General features: G+C 48.9%; 1 pseudogene; it reads right to left on the reverse strand.

The window, feature by feature from the left end:
- Nucleotides 1–723: 723 nt before the first annotated feature.
- Nucleotides 724–3,372, reverse strand: LOC110562742 (somatostatin receptor type 1-like; annotated as a pseudogene).
- Nucleotides 3,373–6,651: the final 3,279 nt, after the last annotated feature.

Below are 6,651 nucleotides of genomic sequence, written 5' to 3' on the forward strand. Positions count from 1 at the left end.
TTTCTAAGTGGGGCACTGTTAAGAAATGTAGTGAGAGAACATCGGAGGTAGACTCTGAGATCTTCGAATAACCAACTGTGGAAATGAGCCAGCTAACCAATGGGAACTGTGTTGCTGAGCACTCGGGCAGCCCTAGGCTTGTCACGTAGGGTCACATGCTGCAAGGGCCCTTGCCTTGCTTGGAGCCTTCCTTCAATGATGATCTGGCTGTGTGTTCTCCAGTTGGCTGAACTTGACAATAACCTAATGTGCTGCGCTTCAGTCTCCTGCTGGAAACAAGTGACCATAGCCCCCAATTCTAGGGGCTGCTTCGCAGCTTAGGTGTGATGCTCCGCTACACAGTAAAGGCTTTGTTCACACCACTCTTCGCTCCCTCACTCCCTGAGCCTCCACCCACTGTGCAGCACTCTGCAGGTCCCTGCTGTAGAAACTGATGTTGGGGGTCAGCAGTAGGACGAGGTTTCTGTCCTGTTGGAACCTGTGTACCAATGGGATGAGACGCATCAGAAAGAAACCTTCCACACGGAAGAAAAAAAGAGCGAGACCAGGATGACAAGATGTTGCCAGCCCACCTTTAGTTTGGTGGCTGCCTCTGTATTCTTATTTCCAAACCTCTCATTACTTCTATGAGAACCCTTTCTCCCAGTACCCCTGTAGGAAGGCTTCAGCTCCTCTCCCACTAACAAGCCCCTGGTCTGTGTCCATTTTTTTTCTTTCCAGACTTCATCCTGGTAGTGGCCGGATCTGCCCAGCTCTAGGTGCTGCTCCTTCTACACCAGCAGGGTGCTCACCCACCCAGTTCTGCCTCAGCCTTTGGAGGAGCCGGGCTCTGTTGTTGCCCCATGACAGGAAATACAGGACAGGGTTGAGGCAGCTGCTCACGCTCACCAGAGGTCTACAGATCTTGTAGGCCATGCTGGCTGCGGACAAGAGTTGGCAGTCCTGTGACTTCAAGAAGCGGGTCACCAGGTAGAAATACCGGGTAACGTGGAAGGGCACGAAGCAGAGGGTGAAGAGGCCACACACCAGCAGGATGGTCCGGATAGACTTGGCACGGGCCGTGTGGCCTGCCTTTGGGAGGGCCCCCACTGGATTTGTCAGGCTCTTGACCATCAGAGAATAGCACGCCACAATGATCAAGGAGGGCAAAACAAAACCAGACATCATCAGGACCATGCTGTAGGCAAAGAACTGATCAAAATCCTCCGGGCTGGCTGTGTCGTAGCAGATCACCTGGCCGTTTACGTAGTCGGTGTGGGAGAAGACCAGGGTGGGCAGCAGTTGGAGGACGACCAGGATCCAGGTGGCAGCAGCCGCGCGCCAGGCGTGCCTGTGAGTCCGGTAGGACAGTGAGCTCAGGGGGTGGCACACACCCAGGAAGCGGTGCAGAGAGATGCAGGTCAGCAGCAGGGTGCTGCTGTAGAGGTTGGTGTAGAACAGGAAGCGCACCAGCCTGCACAGCGTCTCCCCAAAGAACCAGGTGTCGCCCAGCGAGTAGGTGATGATGAGGAAGGGCAGGCTCAGCACGTAAAGCAGGTCGGCCACCATCAGGTTCACCAGGTAGACGGTGGCACAGCTCCAGGGCTTGGTTTGGCACCAGGAGAGCCATAAGACAGCCCCATTGAGGGGCAGCCCCAGGAGGAAGATGAGGCTATAGGTGAGCGATAGGTAGACTTGCTTGTACCTCTCTGAAAAGTGGCAGGCACCTTGCTCCCTGGAGGCGTTCACGGCTAGCCTCTCCATCTCCGGGGAGGAGGGGGGTTTTTCCCAGATGGCCTCTGCTTCTCCTGGGAGGAAACAAAAGGCCCTCAGCTGGGCGCTAGCCTCTCCTGACCACCTGGCATTCAGTTTTGCTCCCAATCCTTATTTGAGCACAAGCAGATTCAGGTGGAAGAAGAGTCAAACCCAGGCTTCAGACTCAGTGCTTAGAGTTCTGGGGTCCAGCAGTCTTACCTCGACTCGCCTGCTCTCTGCTGGGGGGCACAGATTGTAGCAGGAGACTCAGTGGCATGGTGGCTGGAAGGTGGCACTGTCATTTAAAGGGGCCTAGAAAACTGCCAGTTCCATGACCCCCCTCTTGCTAGAACCCTTTGCATAGGCCCAGGAACTCTCTTAGGGGATGAGAGGGTGGCGTACCCCGAGGTGATCGGGTGCTGCCCACAATCTGGTGCTAGCCGCATAGGCCAGTGTGGGGCAGAAAGTGAGCTGTGGGGTTTCAGGAGGATTAGGGAAAACACGGGTTTTGCCTATAGGCTCCGAGGGAGGATTTTGATTTGTATCTCTCTCAGGATTTATTAACTGCCTATTTGAATACTGAGGACGATTTGCTTATTAGACACCTCAACCTCCTGCCCGTTAAAAAAAACACGATTTTGAACTATGAAGTCAGGTGCAGTTTCTTATTGCTATCCTAGCTGACAAAGCAGCTCCAAAGGATGGGCCCCACAGCAACAGGCTGTGTGGGGAGCCTGAAGTTTGCTGTCACTTTAGGTAAGTCAGTGTGTGGTCAGCCAATTAGCATGGAGCCCGGGGGGCTAATTCCAGGACCAACACTAGGCACCTAATATTTTAGAAAGACAATTAAAATAAGAATGGGATAAGTCTATTCACTCTGCCAGGGAGGCCAGGAGTTTGAGGCCAAACTGGCCAATAGCAAGACCTGGTTTCAAAACAAACAAAAGCAGCCAACAGCGAAAGCTCAGTGGGTAAAGGCTTGCTGTGTAAGCACGAGGACCTGACTTTGATGCCCGGATCTCACATTTAAACAAAAGCCAGACAAGGTAACACAGACTTGTAAATCCAGTGTAAATCCAGGCTCCTTGTAAATCCAGGAGCCCTGGGGCTGGCAAGCCAGTCTAGCCTACCAGGTGAGTTCCTGCCCAGTTGAAGGTCTCATCTCTATAAAAATAAGGTAGAGTGTCACCTCAGAATGACACTCAAGTTAACCTCTGGCCTCTGCACACATCTGCACACTGCACATGCATGCCTGCTCTCTCTCACAGGATGAAGAGGATACATCCCTTGTTCTTCAGGATCTCACACCTTCATGGGAGAAGTTAGAAATGGATACAGCTAATTGTAATTTGTGAGAAATGGTCAGAAAAGCTATGGAAAATGGCGGAAACAGCCACTGAGGGGACCAAGTGAAGGTTTCTTAAAATAGGCAATATTTGAGTCTCCAGGAGAGAAGACACACGAGCCTGCAGGGCGGAAGCTGAGTAGCATGAGGACAGGATGAGGAACAACTCGAGGAGGTGGCAAGCACAGAGGGGCCACGCCTGAAGACCACAGAGTCAGCAGAAGGGATGGTACCTCTGCGAGGAAGGGCACTCCTAAGCAGGTGGTGACGGAACAAGTCTGGTGATGGTCCATCTTGGGTGTACACTTGACTGGGTTAAGGGATGCCCTGAGAGCTGATAGAACATTATTAATCTTGCTCGTGAGAGTGTTTCCAGACAAGTCTGCCATTTGAATTAGGGGACTCATTAAGGAAGATCCTCCTCAGCCAGCTCGGCACCATCCAATTGCTTGAGGGCCCAGACAGGGAAACAAAGGTAGAAGAAAAGTACGTCTACCCTCCTCACTGGAGGGGGAAGTCCCATCTTCTGGTCTTGGACATCAGAGCTCTAGGCTTTCTGGCCTCTAGACTCTAGAACCTTCTTCAGGGGCCCACGGTTCTCAGACTGAACCCTGCTACCAGACCCCCCAGTCCCCAGGCTCCTGATGTTAATTACACTGTTGGGCAGTTCAGACAGTGTGAGTCAACTGTGATGGTTCCCAGGTGATGTCTGCATTCTGTTGGTCCTGACTATCTGGAAATCCCCTCTAGCAGATGCTAACACCAGAGACCAGAACCTGGAACGGTAACAGACCAGTTAGACCAGAAGGGCCTGTTGCAGGATGTAGGGGTCAGTCAGCTCTGCCTCAGGAAAGGTCGACCAGGATGGACACAGAGCAGGGAACTGCCAGGAGAGAACTGTTGAAGCAGGAATGCTGGGCCTTGGGCATGAGGCACAAGAGTAAGGGGTTGGAGCTCTTAAGTTCTTTTTGTGTTTTGGAGACGGGGTTTCTCTGTGTAGCCTTGGCTGTCCTGGACTCACTTTGTCCTCCAGCTCACAGCAATCTGTCTCTGCCTCCCAGAGTCCTGGGATTGAAGGCCTGGGATTACTGTGCTCTGCTAGCTTTCAAGTTGTTGAGTGCTGGGGGCTGGCATGGTGAGGTCTTGGAGGTACAGTAAAGACTGGCTCCCAAGGTTGAGGAGGATGGAGGTTCTCTGCCTCAGGGTGCTGACAGTTCATCACTTCTCTGACTGGCTTAAAAATCTACTGGACAACGAGAAGAAATCTTTTTGGCTGGGAGAGGGAAGTAAATACAGTTTTCATTCCTTTTGTTCCCTGTAATCTTTCATGCTGGGGTGTTGGCAAATGCTTAGTTATTTCTGGAGAAGCTCTCTTTCCAGCTCAGCATGGGCTCAGAGGGAGGCTGAGACTCAGTGCTGGCTGGGCTGGGCCTTTCACACTTGTGACTGACCTTTTGAATCAAGCACTACCTCTGTTTTACTGAAGCAAGTCAGAGGTATATTGTGGGCCTCAGTTTGATGGGCAGCATCTGACTGGGTCACTGACTTTGGCCCCACCCAAGAACTCTTGGGTGCTGTTTATAGTGTTCAGAAGGCAGAGGCAGGGGATTGTAAGTGTGAGGCCAGAATAGGCCACATGCAGAACAAGTAACAGGCCATCCTAAACTCAATGGCAAGACTCTGTTTCATATAATAATAACAATGATAACAACAACAACAACAATAATAATAATAATCACTAGAATCACACTCACTCTTTTATGTAAAGATACAAACTGAAAATCTAAGAATTAATTTTAGGGTTTAGTATTTTTCCTGTCTGGAGAATATGTTTTTGAGGTGATAAGAACTGAAGTCAGGACTCCATGCCTGTTAAGCACCACTGAGCTACAGCTAATCACCTGAGACCTCTCTTTAGCAAAGGAAGCTCATAAATATCCCCAGACAGTAATTGATTATTTTTACCAAGTTTTGTTTTCCAAAAATTGTTGGCACATACCTACCTGTTTATATATCAGTGTATTTATCTGGTCACACACAGTACATATCAATATAATATTCATTTACAAATAAGAATCATTCACATAACAGCATGCTTTTTTATGGTTTCTTTTAAGTGATGGGGATATAGGTACAGTTAATTCTATGGTAGGTTCATGTAGCAAATGTTTTACCTGGAATGAATTTTGTTTCAAGTGAAGTTGTTTTGACAACTGACCACTGGATGGCAATAAAGACCACAGAGAGTTTTCACCATCCAATTCCCCTCATGCAAGTGAAAACCTGAATTGGGGTTGGGCTCTATGTATTGTGTGGTAGCTGTAAAGGAGACACAATCACTGAGGACCTCCTCTCCCCAAATAATCACACTAACCATCCCTTCACTTATCACTCTGCATCTATGTTGCTTTCACACAAAGAAGTGGAGTTACAGTTAGTTGAGAGCAGCCCCTGATGGTGGGTGACTGTTGCACAGAATATTCTGGTAAGCATGGAAGATACTCTTCTCTTCATTTTACAGCAGGGAGCCTAGGGCTCAGAGAGGGTCAGTGGAATTGTCTATTGTGAGGCAATCGCTGCAGGGCAAGCTTGGACTTCTTTTTACAAAGCCAGATTTCAGGGGGGAATGTTCTCTTACCTCCCTCCCTCCACCACAATTGCCTCCCAACCCCTACCAAGCAAAAATATAATGATAATAATAATAATAGTAATAGTAATAGTAATAATAATAATAAAGTAAGGCTTGGAAATAAAACAGCAAGTCACCCCCCAACCCACTGTATGCACTGCCTTCATTACAAGCAACAGACTACTACTTCAAATCAGAGAAGCGACTACACAGAACACAGCAGTTTGCCTTTATCCTGGTTCGCACTTTCTGAGATGACGGTTGTAGGAAGTCGGTTGCAGTTCAAAAGTATTGCATGGAAAATTCCAGCAGCACACAGTTGTAGGTTTTAAATTGTGTGCCGTGCAGAGAAGTGTGACGAGTTCTCTTGAGGTGCTGTTCGGTCCCATGAATCAGCTCTGTCAGTGTGTACGCTCTGTATGGGCTACCAGCCCGTTGGCGAGTTTAGGTTATCAGATGCCGTGTCGCAGTACTGACACTCTTGTGTCAGAGTAACCCTTGTTGTACTCAGTAGTGTCCCCAAAGCACAAACTTTCATTTTATTGTTATAGTTGCTTTGTTCTGTTACTAGTTACTGCTGTTAGTCCCTTCATGTGCCTCACTTACAAGTTAAATGTCATCCTGTGTATGACTGTGTGGGAAGAAGCAGAGTGGGTGGAGGGGTAAGTACTGAACAGAGTCGGTACTGAAACCAGTACCAAACACAGGTTTCCACAGGGTGTGTGCCTTGGAATGGATGCCCCGCAGGGAGAACAAATGAACTGTGTTTCCAGGAAACTGTTGAGTAATAGATCTGCATAGTGATCTACTACCTGTTTTTATAGTTTCTCTGGGGTCTTAAGAGTTAAGTATAGGTATGCTAGCCTTGTAATGATTTTGTGTTGTATTTTACAGTACGGTCTCATGTCAACATCTCAATTGTTCAGAAACGAGGGACTCCAAG

Source organism: Meriones unguiculatus, chromosome 2, assembly GCF_030254825.1.
Source record: "Meriones unguiculatus strain TT.TT164.6M chromosome 2, Bangor_MerUng_6.1, whole genome shotgun sequence".
Lineage (NCBI taxonomy): Eukaryota > Metazoa > Chordata > Mammalia > Rodentia > Muridae > Meriones > Meriones unguiculatus.